General features: G+C 38.3%; 1 protein-coding gene across 5 annotated transcripts in view; it reads right to left on the bottom strand.

Moving 5' to 3' along the window:
- Nucleotides 1-12,405, bottom strand: part of NTRK2 (neurotrophic receptor tyrosine kinase 2) — a 204,189-nt gene that overhangs the window by 66,532 nt on the left and 125,252 nt on the right. The gene's annotated exons all lie outside the window — the stretch shown is intronic.

Below are 12,405 nucleotides of genomic sequence, written 5' to 3'. Positions count from 1 at the left end.
TACAGGACTCCTATAGAACTTGCTCAAATCACTGACAGGCTTGCCACTGCCATCAAAGGGAACCTGAAGCATGCACTCTCACAGAAAATAGGTACATCTTGCCTCAGAAACACCATCCTTCTAATTGGACAGGTATGAACATGAATGTAAAGACAGTACATACACAACAAATTTGCTGCATGATGCAGCTTCCACCCAGTAATTTGTATCTTCATATACAGTAGAGAGGAGGATCATTCACATCATGGAGTTTATTGTCTCCAGTGACAAGTGCAAGCCTCTCATGAGCCCAACTCAGAAACTACGTATGGGCAGAGTGAAGCATAAACTCCCCCCCGTAAAAAAAAATAAATAAATAAATAAATAAATAAAAAAAAAAAAAGGAAGATGACTAGACTGCTCTAACTCAAAAGAAATGGAATCTCCAGACCTCAGCTGATTAGTAGTCCTAATCAAATTTCCTTCCCTTTTTGCACTTAGGCATTTTAGGCTCTGTTAATTTAGATTTGTTCACCCTGAACAGCCTGTTACAGCTGCTCAGGGACAAGCCAAACATCTGCCCTGCAAAGAGTTCTCTCAGAGATTTCTTATGACATTTTGATAAAATGCTATTCCTAGAGCAAGAGTTTGTCCATATCTAAACCAATGTCACTTGTTTCCATACAGTGATTCTTTTCTGTTACTCTAGACAATCTTATTTGGGATATGCTCAGAAAAAAACAACCTTTTGCTGGCTTATTTATCACTACTTCTTAGTGACTCAGCTTTATTTTGATGCTATGTATGGCACAACTGCCAGCCTGTTGGAAATATTTCTACATCCCATTTGGTTAGTGATCCTACAATTTCAAAAGCTTGTGATCTTGTATGTAAGTTTGCAGATGTAGTTTCCTCACCCTCCCCTGCTATAGCATGACAATGCATGCCAGAACACAGGCTCTGGCACAGACTTCGGAGACGGATGTGGAAAGGTTACACAATTTTGCAATAAATTCATTATGATCAAGCAGCACCAGTTAAAGCAATCACTGTCCTGGCCAAAGAAATAAATAAGGAAAAAAGAAAAAAAGAAGAAAAAAAAAAAAAGTCTTCGCTTTTCTGATGTCCTGTTGCATCAAAGCACAGGTTGCAACAAGCAGAGAAAGTGTAATGTGCTTCAACGTCTTTGTCAGTTGCTATGGTACAGTTTCTTATGGAAAATTCCTTGTTCTGCGTGATGTTTTTCCTGCCTCATTTGGGATGGCAGAACCGTTCCTTGTGTCACCTGAGAAACCGGGCTGTCAGTTTCCACCTATTGGTGAGAAAGAAACTCATCAACAGCAGAACTCAATGGAAAATTCCTCGGGCAGACGTGTCTGCGCTGGAGGCCAACATTACACTGGGGAGGACAGGTCAGGAGCCGAGGGGGCCGTGCTGCCACACAGGAGATCTGGCTTCCACTTCAGGGTTGGCCACAGATTTCCTGCATGAGCTGGAGCAAGGCATTAAACCTCTGGGACTACCCACTTTCTGGTCTGCGCACAGGGGCCCCAGGTCTGCAGCCAGCCCACAGACCAACCAACTAGAGCCAGGGTATGGGAGCCTCAGCCCAAAAGCTCTTCAGACAGGGATTATTTGAGGCGGTGGAGTCCCACAGTGCTTTGCACAATGAGGTCTTGTTTGGGCCTCAGAGCTCTAAAGTAATGCATGTAAATAATAACAGATAATTGCATTGTTCTCTGCTTTTAAGGAAAAATAGCAATACAAGCAAGGTGGGAAAACTCCGGTGTTGTTGTATATAGCCGAGCACAAAAAAAACATTTGGCTTTTAGATGAGATCTGCAATCTATTTTCTGCATAGATTATATGAAAAATTGCCAGAAACACGGTATAAAAATGGTATTATAGCATCACACTGGTGATACAAAGCAATCAGGAACAGGGTTTTTCCACTAGGGGAATTTCTTTTATAGATTAATTGGAAGTAAGCCGATTTTAATGTGATATTTTTCCTGCTGGAATGTTTCTCCTTCCAATCAAAAAATAATTAAATTCCACCACTTTTGATTCATGACAAAACCACAGCATGGTTAAAATAAAGAGTGCTAACATTTTAATGCATTGGATACCTGCCGTACTCCAGAACACCAAAATTCCCCTGGGCTCCCTATGGTGATAAGAAGAGCTTTTGACCCCGCTGAGGAAATGGGTTTTGGAAAAAAAAATAAAAAAATGTGTAAGTGCTTGAAAAGAGACTCCTTCACTAACTTCTGTCATGAGAATGAAGAGCATTCAAGATGTGACAATGCAATTGCACTCTATGGGACAAATTTTCTGTTGGCGCCAATATTTAAAGCTCCATTGACTTCAGTGGAGTTTCACCTTTTAATCCAAAAAGGTTCAGACTGGTCTTTCAGGTACGTACAATCATTTTTCTCTTTTAGAGTCCTTCCCTCTCCCACATGATTTCAACATGAGAATTAATGGATACACATGTAAGAACGAAATATACATGCTAAATATTAATTGCATACAAGTCAGAACATGCAAAATTTTGATTCCCACAGCACTGACTTCAGCATAAAGCAAATCAAAAAATTTCACTGAAAAATTTTAAATGGCATAAAATAAAGTTTCAAAGACTTGGCAACAGGAAAATAATGATTTTGAATTACATTTGTGGCTTTCTAAAATAATCAAATTCAACAATGAAAGTGAAAAAAGGTTTATTTTGCCACAAAAGAGATCAAAAAAGCTTAAAAACAATCTTGAAATATTTGCCCAAATAAACTTTGTATTGTAATATGTCAAATTATTTCAATTTTATTGTTGGATCACGGCTTTCCTATTTCAAATTTTCAGCTTGAAACAAAACTGAATCAAGTGCCCTTAGCTTTAACTTTCATTCTGATTTTAAAGTAGAAAGTAATTTTGAAATGCTGAAATCTCACATGGGAGGAAAATTCTATTTTTGAACAGCTTTACCTCTGTACATTTAAAACCTCAGCTATTACCATGCTTTAGTATGGAGCTTTGGAGTAAATGGAGATATACCAAAGATGGAATAATTCAATAAGGGTTGGATTATTCTGTTTGTACAGCATAGAAGTGGTTCTTCTATATAATCTTCCTCTCTGATTCTGCATTATGGTGGAGGAACCAGTCATTCAGGCTATCACTGGACAAAGAACTGTATGCCAATCTTATATGGCATATCTATGCAGGATGTCAGTTCATCAGCTCATTGCTCCACTGATTTATTTTTTTTCCTATTTCTTATCCAGAATTTATCAACTTTCACTTCCAAGAAACTTGTAGGCAAGAAAATCATGGACAAGTGGAAACAATGTGGAGAATAGAAGTCAAAACTAAGCTTTAAGCATGGCAAAGATATATGCAAGTTCTAATGAATATACAGAATTTTGAGCCAGAACCCAAGATTTGAATACAGGTGACTTTTGATAAACTTTACATCCTGATCTCAATGCTATGACATAAAAGTCATAGCTCAGAAAATCTCTCCAAGGCTGAACAAAATGATAGTCATTAAAGAAAAATTCTGCAATTTAATTCCTATGGTACTGCAAATAGTTGTCAATTTACAAGTATTTGAGAAGAGCAAAAGCTTTGCATGCAGAAGTCATTTTTGTGCTAGAACCCATCATCAGAACTATAATAGACAACCTCATCAGTGAGGTAGGTGCTTTTACATGATTATTCATAACACAGAGAGAACCTGCAGAACTGCTTCTATAGTTTTCCACAACCAATGCAAGTCATGATATCTTTTAAATATCCATTTAATTCAATAGTCACAAGTACTGTTCTTACATTTGTTTTCCAACATTTCTCCTTGTATCTCCAACAACAGAAATAGCAGCTGTGGGCTAAGAGGTGGAGGGGGAGGGTTGAGGGGTGGGGAACAGGAAACGAGCAGAGAAATAAACAGTGACCCAGAAGAGCTTTTTGTTCTTCAACTATCTTGTACTCTATTGATCCTTTCTTGCTCCCTAGAGACCAGAGACATTTTATAATTATGACCATAATTAAATGCCATCAGGGATTTGAGAGGACTTCCCTCCTGAACATCCATAAATGCAATAAACATCAGTTTAAAAGCTATGAAACCAAATCAACGAAGAATAAAGCTGCAGATACAAGGCCCTGCCATGCTGACCTCCAGTTCTCCTGACTGAGGCCAGAGCTGAGCCTCCACAGGAGCAAAGATAAAATTCCCTTCCCCAAATGACTCAGATATTCAGTTGCCTGCTTGGATGAAATGCAATAAAGAGGAGAAGGTGGATTAACAGATTAGCCTAGTGAAAGGCAATTAAAAAGATCCTTAATCAAACATGACTGCTTCTATCAAGTTGGGTATCAAAAGCAAAGCCTACTTTTGCCCAAATCATTCTGTTCCCTGAATCCAAATCCTGCAGTCACACTGTCAAGGAAGGCAAAACCTACAAAGTGACTTTAATTCCTTGAACTTTGGAAAAGTATAGCTGCAAGATACTGCCTTAATTGGCATAAATGACCAACAGGCCTACCCTTTTTTCATTCTTATCTTTTATTTCCTTTACCTTCCCCCATCCTCTCCTTCCTTCTCTTTGTCTCAAAGATTTGTACTCATCATTGTCTCACAAGGTACCACTTCTTATCCGAGCCCTTTCTGATAATTGCTTAGATACATGCAAGTTGTGGGCTTTCATACTTTCCGTGCATTTTCCCTATTGTCTGAGCATGATTTATCTGTTTCATCTTTGTGATGTTGGTCCAGTTTTGTCCAGTCTAATGAGTTTTACTAGTAACTGTGTCTAGGAGTTTATGACGACAACTGCCGTAAGTAGAACATTGGTCATCCTTAACAATGTTCTTGTTGGCGAGAACAACACCTACAGATGAAAATATTTTCTCCATGTTTACAACATGAGAGGTATGTCCTGTAGCAAAGTCTGGGCGCGCACAGTGAATTGTCTGCATATGGAGAAGCTGTCTATATAAGGTAACAAGGAAAACATTGAAGTCTACAATGCACTTCTTTTGTTCTATAATCTTGCTGTATGAATATGATGTTAAGGGACTGATTTAAGGGATGATAAGTGTATTTATATTCTTCCTTTTTTTGTTTGTGGGTACAGCATGAATTTTGAAAGCCTTTACACTGTTTTTTTCCCTGACAGCTTGCTCCACCACATTTCATTGGGTTGGAAAGGAGAGAAGAGGGTTTTTTCTTCTATGCATCAAGCCATCATCCACGGATCAGACTGAGATCTAGTCTCAGAGTGTGATTTACATTCACACAGAGTGCACAACTTAAACAACAATGCACATCAAGAACCTCAGTAATTCAAGTGTATCAGGACACAGAACTGCTTAGCTTGCACAGTACTGAACATCTTTTTAATTTGTTTAAAAGCAACGTGAGGCCTATTTCCAAATAAGCTCTTGTCAGAAACAATGGGATTTGTTGCAAATTTGGTTAGATAAAGCTTGTTCCATTACTGAATCTGAGATACAAAGAAAACAGTGCTCACTTGTCTTGACTCAAATGTGTTCAAATAGGCTTTTATCCCTGGATTTCTTAGCCTGATTACCCAGAGTGTTTACCTGCCATGCAAAGATCCAAGTTCAGCTCAGCACTGCTACAGCTTCTGAGAATCTGCCAGCACAAAGCAGTGCAGGGAATGAGGGACAGCTCATGACTTGCAGCCACAGAGGGTTTCTACCAGAGCTCGTAAATTAATATTCCCTTTTCTTATTACAAGAGCCTGAAGATCTAAAAAAGATTTAAACCCAGAATTGTTATCTTTCCTTAGACTGAATTTCCATTTAAAAATTTGCCTCTTTTTTCTTAAAAAAACAAAACAAAACAAAACAAAACAAAACAAAAAACTTCTAACATCAAGGTGTGTTTCTCTAAGCAGTTTTGTTATTATTTCCCAGAATTTCTCTGTCTTTCTCAGAGGACCACCTGAAAAAGACCTCAGGAAGACAAGAGAAATCCAAGGGACAATTCTGACACACGTTTTCTGCAGAGTGTTGAGGTACATTTTTACCACAGGACAGACACTAATCTCTCAGTTACCCAAACGTCTCTCAGCACAGCCTTTGGTTGCAGTCACAGAAGAATACAAGTTTAAAGAAACAGGTCTTGAGATGGTTTAGCTAACAGTGTGGGTTTTGACATATATGCTTCTATACAGTATGGTATACCCATAAACAAAGGTCAGATAGATCATAACAAAATGTTTCTTGAAAACTTTTATGGACATTTGGATGGAATGACTGGTTTGATGAGGCCAAGAATTCACTGTGGGTGGGCCGAGCCATTTATATATGATGAAAAATAAATATTGCATGCTCAGGCGGAGTCCATCCCTAGACCAGACCAAAACAAATAAAAGTCAAAGTTTTCTCTGTACTCTTTCTCTCCATTATTAAGAAAAACACCCGTAGCTTTTCTGTGCCTTTTCCATAGAAAATGTTGTAAATATTTCTTTGTGTATATTCCATCAACAAATAAAAAGCTGCAAAGTTGAGACAGCAAAGCTCTCTTCTGCAAGAGCAGTGAACACCTGTATGCTTTGTTCTGTCTTGAAACCATTCTATCTTGCAGTCAGGAAAATTTACCTGAAAATTTATCTTACAGAAATGTATAGGCTCTCCTACATATAATAATATATAATAATTTTTTTTTTTCATTGACACACTACAGGTTGTTTAATGTTGCTGTTCACAACAGTCCTGTTTCACAGTAATCAATGGACTGGAAAGACTTCCATTGATTTCAATGGAAAATCAATTCTTGATTGGGCCTCTCGAGAAAAGCTATCACTGAAAAAAAAAAAAAGAAAAAAAAAAGAAAAAGAAAAAAAAAAGCTGAAACTTTTTTCTTCTTTCTCATTTCTGAAAGACATTTTGCACCGCATTTATACCTCAGCATGGTACCATTTCAGAGTTCTGTAAAATGTTCCCTTCAAAAGGCAAATAAAATGTAGCTTTAAAATGCAATACAACATTGTAATAAAACTGCAAAACCAAATCTCGGACAATTCCAGTGAGGAAACATGCAAAATCAGAATATGTAGTGGAACAGACTTCGTGAGTTGGGAAAGAGCCACCTTGCAGGAAGGTAAGGATTCTTGGCAATAGCAGAATTCAGATTAACTTTCAGAAGGGTTCACTATACCTGCAAAGAAAGCAAAGCCTGGAAAAAAGCTTCTGGAGAGGACTCCAGAAGCAAAAGTTAAGAGAAAAAGAAAATACATTCTTCAAGCAGGCACACATGAATTTGAGGCCTCAGTCTGTGCTCCTATAGCACGTCTCCAGGGTGAGTGCTGTGATTTACTGTCTGAGGCCATGTCTTGCTGAAAAAGTGCACCAAATGTCTCCTCCCAGGGTGAAGCACAAGACTGAAAGGATTCTGCAGACATGTCTGAGTTCAGCAAAGAGCATTTCAGCATCCCTGCTGATGCCTGCTGGGGCTGCCAGTGGCAGCTGAAGAGGTCCAGCTCATGAATCCTGTGGTGGCTGGAGAATTGAGGCAGCTTGAAGTTGAAGGCAGCTTATACATGGGCTGGAGGCACTGAAAGATGGTGAACCTACTTCTCAGCTGCAGAGGGGTGGGCACCTGGCAGCAGTCACTTCTCCAGGCACCACTGCTATTTCTGGCAAATTGCAGGAGTTTTTGGCCACTGAGGAAGTCAGAGGCCAGCACTGGCCACTGCCATCAGCACCTGTCACGCTGCAACAGCAAGGATGTCAGCAAGCAACCTGCACCTTTTAACTGCTTCTGATCCCTCTTCTCTGCTCACCCAGTCCAGAGGTTTTTGGCCACAGGAAGACAGTGTGTTGAGCTGGTGGTATGTTGATGATGTCTGTGAAGCTGCCTACCACTGCTATACCACTACAGGGAACCACACAGGGAGTATCTACTGGTTTACTCAGAGCTAGCATTTAAAGAGGAAATCAATCTTTGTATTGCAAAGCTTAAGACAAACTCCTGGTGTTGGAAGATCTGGAAGAAACACACTGCTTAAAGATTATTAGACACCTATTTGATGAAGGGTTTCTAATCTATGCAGAACCAGCCACGTACGGGCTCCAGAGCATTACTACTGAGATCCACTGTAGCAATATGTCCATTCCCAAACTGTGCAGATACAGTAGGCAAAATAAGGTGAGAATTTGCCATCAACATAGACATCATGATAGCACAACTTATTTGGCTGCCAGCTAAAGATAAAACGCCTTTCTGCACTGCTGGTGACACATGTGAGCTTCAAAGACCCAAGCACCACAAGCACATTACAAAACTGACAGTCCTGGAGGGAACAGCCCTGTCTAACCGGGTACTTCCATTTTTAAATCAGAGGATGAAAGACTGAGTCCATAAGCTTTTGCCTTGCATTTTACCACCCAAGAAGGAGCTTTTCAAGTTTTCCCACATGGTGTTGGTCAATGCATTTCTGTCTGGAGGCAATCCTATTGCTATTCCAGTCTCAACAGCCTCTTGAGTGGAGACTGCAAATACAGCAAAGCAGTTGCTTTTCTTCTGATGAGAATAAAACAGGGACAAGACAAATCATGTCCTCCTGCACAGGCAGTCAGAGCAAATCAGTCATGTATTGTTATTTCTTTGCCAAAGGCTGAGACTGATGTTCTTTTGTTTCTTTTCCATTTGTTTCACCCTTTTTCTGTTCCTCCCTACTTTGTGTGGGACATGTTCCCCTCGATGGGTATTGTTTTCAGTTTGTTTTTTTGTTTGTTTGTTTGTTTGTTTTTTGTTTGTTTTTTGTTTTGTTTTGTTTTGTTTTGGTTAAGGCAGCCACAGGCCTTCAAGCTGTGGGCAAATAAATAAATAAATAAATGAGAGAACGTCCTTGAAAGACAGCCTAAGAAACCAAATCTAAACAGATCATAAGCAACATTCAGAAATACGAGAAGCTGCGTGAGAATGGTTTCATCACAGAAATATACTAACTGGAACCATGGCTCAAAAAAGATATTTGTAATGGCAGTTCAAAATTATGTCAGATCTGTATTTTCCTCAAAATGATACAAATTGGAGGTTATTTGAATTTAGATTTAGCTTCTAACTATCCAGTCCTGAGCACAAATAACCATACGATAGAGTGTCCAATTTTCCATTCTTTCTCTACAGTGCTGTGGGAAACAAACCAAGGTAGGGGGAAGGAAGAGGAGGAGGAAGTGCCTTCATGAAGAGAGCTTTCCATCACCTTAACTCTGGCTCTAATCCTTGGATACAACTGAATGCTGCTCAAGGGATTCTCTTGGAGACTGAAAGCCTTTTCCCGCACCCTGTGACCTATACTATCACTGACTTAAACAGAGTCTCCAACAAAAAAATTTCAAAGGTATTAAGGTGTAGAAAGAAGAGTCAGTCATTTACTGGAATTGTCCAAAGTACTAAGCTGATTAAGAATCTGATTCCTACTGACTAGACTTTAGGTTTCCAATCTGTTCAAGGGTTTTTCAGAAAACCAGTAAATTGTTGACTTGAATACTTTAGCACCTGAATACCTTTGAGATTCTCATTTCATGTGCCAAGCTGACATCTGAGAATGGAACTTGGATTTCCATAATGCATAAATTAAAAAATAAAATTAAATCCCTAGAGATAAGATTGGCTTTACAGAGATACACTGAAATTTAGAGAAACAGTCAATAATTGGTATGCACATACCATGTATTTTTTCTAAATGCAAACAATACTCCCATGCAATATGTTTTTAATTAACATGTTTCTGTTTAATTGCCCCCAAAAGCTAATGCACAAGTTGTTAGCTAAAGGTATTGCACAACTTTTCATCAATAGAACTTTAACTATTTCAGACCTCATTGCAGGGTCTTGACTTCAGTCACTTGACACTTTTTCCCTTGCAGGGGTCTTATACTTCAATCATGGTGATTCCCCAGCAATGTGCAAATAATAGTGATTAATTATTGTGGGCATTGATGGGCTAAAGATAAGACATAGCAAGTGTTCACCCTGTATCAGATCTGTATGCTTCTTGCCTTAAGTGATATACTGGCCTTCAAAGAGTGATAAACCTGTCCTCTGTGGAATGGCCTGCTCAGCTACCTGGTCAGCTGCTGAGAAATTCATACCAACCCTCACAGCGTAGGAACTGCTGTGCCCAAGAGTTGCTTTCACCCCTCAGTTACAGCCCCGGTAAGCAGAGGACCCTTCTACATCTTTGACAGAGAGAAGCTGGTACTGAGAGGCCCTATTGTTTCTGTCCAGCAAACCCAAATAAAGCTGGCTTAAGGGAAAGGGGAAAGGGAGGGTTCTGAAGATGACCATGAAGATACATTTTAGCCATTGGGTTTTTATTTGTGCTAATTAATGACAGAAGCATGTTCCTAGACTTGCCTACCTGTGTAATCATATTTTTTAAATGTCAGAAAATGGTGAGCTCAGGTATTCTACCATATAGATTATATGTCCAAGATAAAGCAGGTATATTAACAACTCTTGGTGGAAAAAAAAAAATTAAAAAAAAAGGAAAAAAAAAGTCTTATATTTTTTCCCCAACTGCTGTTGTGAAAAATGAGAAGCCTATTGAAAGGTTTAATTAAAATATTAATGCTGGAAGACTGATTTGAAGAATATTACAGAATATTTCAGACTATCAACAAAGTGTTTTTATCTCTGACAACATTTTAAAAGGCTGCTACATTTCCTTTGTTGCTGACCAACACTATGCCATAACACAAGTGAAGCTAACCTTGAGACAATGAGATGCTCCCCAGCAACTCCCTGTCAAAAACAAGCTGAACATACTCACTCATACAAACTTTGATGTTACTTTTGTTGGGAGAGTTTTCTCAAGACAGAATGTCAATGAAGCTGCACAGACATCAGACTAAGATAGTCTGGGAGATCAGCAACCCCATAGCAGCTAGTGAGCCCTCCTTCTTGTAATGGGACAGGAGTACAGCTTTCCATCTCCCAGCTGCATGGATCCACTACTAATGGGAAGATCGACCACCATGGGGAAAACACCTCTAGTACTGAATCTGTTAACCATGATGTAGTAAAGAGAGGGACAGAGCAGGTGAAGCTCTTGCTGGGCACAGAGCCTGCTATGCAAGCCAGTACGCCCTCATGCATACACAGAAACATGTAAAATAGAGGGTAAGCACATATTCAGAGGAGCCAGCTGGCCCTTCTGCAGTTCTGGTGGGTATGAGAAAATAATCTTTGAGTGAATAGTTAGCTCAGGGCTAACTACATTTTACACACTCATGATTTTCAATAATGATACAACTACTTGGTGATGACCTCTAGAAAATAAAAGTAGGATTTATGATATTGTTTTGGCTACAAAGTTATTTGATTTAGTTCTGATTTTCTCTTACTTCAGTATTTATCAGAGCTAAGATTTATACATATTTATATATTTTTATTTCTTATTTTATTTTATTTATTCTGATTTTATTCTTATTTGTACTATCTTGCTTCCCTGTTATCTGTATTTCTTATTTAGCCAAAGCTCTCACTGACACAAGGAATAAATCAAAGGCCTAATCCTGCTCCCATGCTTAGGCTCATGATAAAGAGGTTTTCACAATGGATTACTTTTTTCCCATTAAGCTTAATTATAAGTACTACCCATTTTAAGCTCTGTAATATTTCTTTTTCTTTTTCTTTTTCTTTTTCTTTTTCTTTTTCTTTTTCTTTTTCTTTTTCTTTTTCTTTTTCTTTTTCTTTTTCTTTTTCTTTTTCTTTTTCTTTTTCTTTTTCTTTTTCTTTTTCTTTTTCTTTTTCTTTTTCTTTTTCTCTTTCTTTTTCTCTTTCTCTTTCTTTTTCTCTTTCTCTTTCTTTTTCTTTTTCCTTTTCTTTTTCTTTTTCCCTCCCATTATGCATTTACATACATATGCAGGTTTCTGCATATAAAAAGAACATACCTAGACCTTACTATGCAGCACGGAGTCTGAAAGGCATAATTAAATCATTACAATATAAATGGTGCTATCTGTCATCTATGTATTATATATATATTAGTATATATATAACTGATTAAGCTACATATTTTGGTGCCAAAGTAGTGTATGTATTTCTAATGCTCTTGTATTGTCAAATGACAAACTGAAGGTAGCAATGCTACCTACTAAAAAAGTTCTGTCTGTTTTTTTTTTTGTTGCTTTTTTTTTTCATCTTGACTACTACCCTAATTACAGAGAATGTTTATCTACGTGTTTAATTTCACTTTATCTTTCATAATGTCCTCAAGTGTGCATTTAACATTAAGGCTGTGGTGGGGCTTGATGCTGAAAGTGAATTTCAGTGCTCTGCTGGAGAACAGCATGCTAAACTGAAGTTAACCTGACAAATTTACGCAACAACTCTCTGGACAAAAACACACTCTTCGTGAATGTTGACACCTGGCACTTTACTAA

The sequence above is a fragment of the Aythya ferina genome (genome assembly GCF_964211825.1).
Source record: "Aythya ferina genome assembly, chromosome: Z".
Lineage (NCBI taxonomy): Eukaryota > Metazoa > Chordata > Aves > Anseriformes > Anatidae > Aythya > Aythya ferina.
The sequence above is the reverse complement of the archived record's forward strand: the minus strand, read 5'-3'. Positions and strand labels throughout refer to the sequence as shown.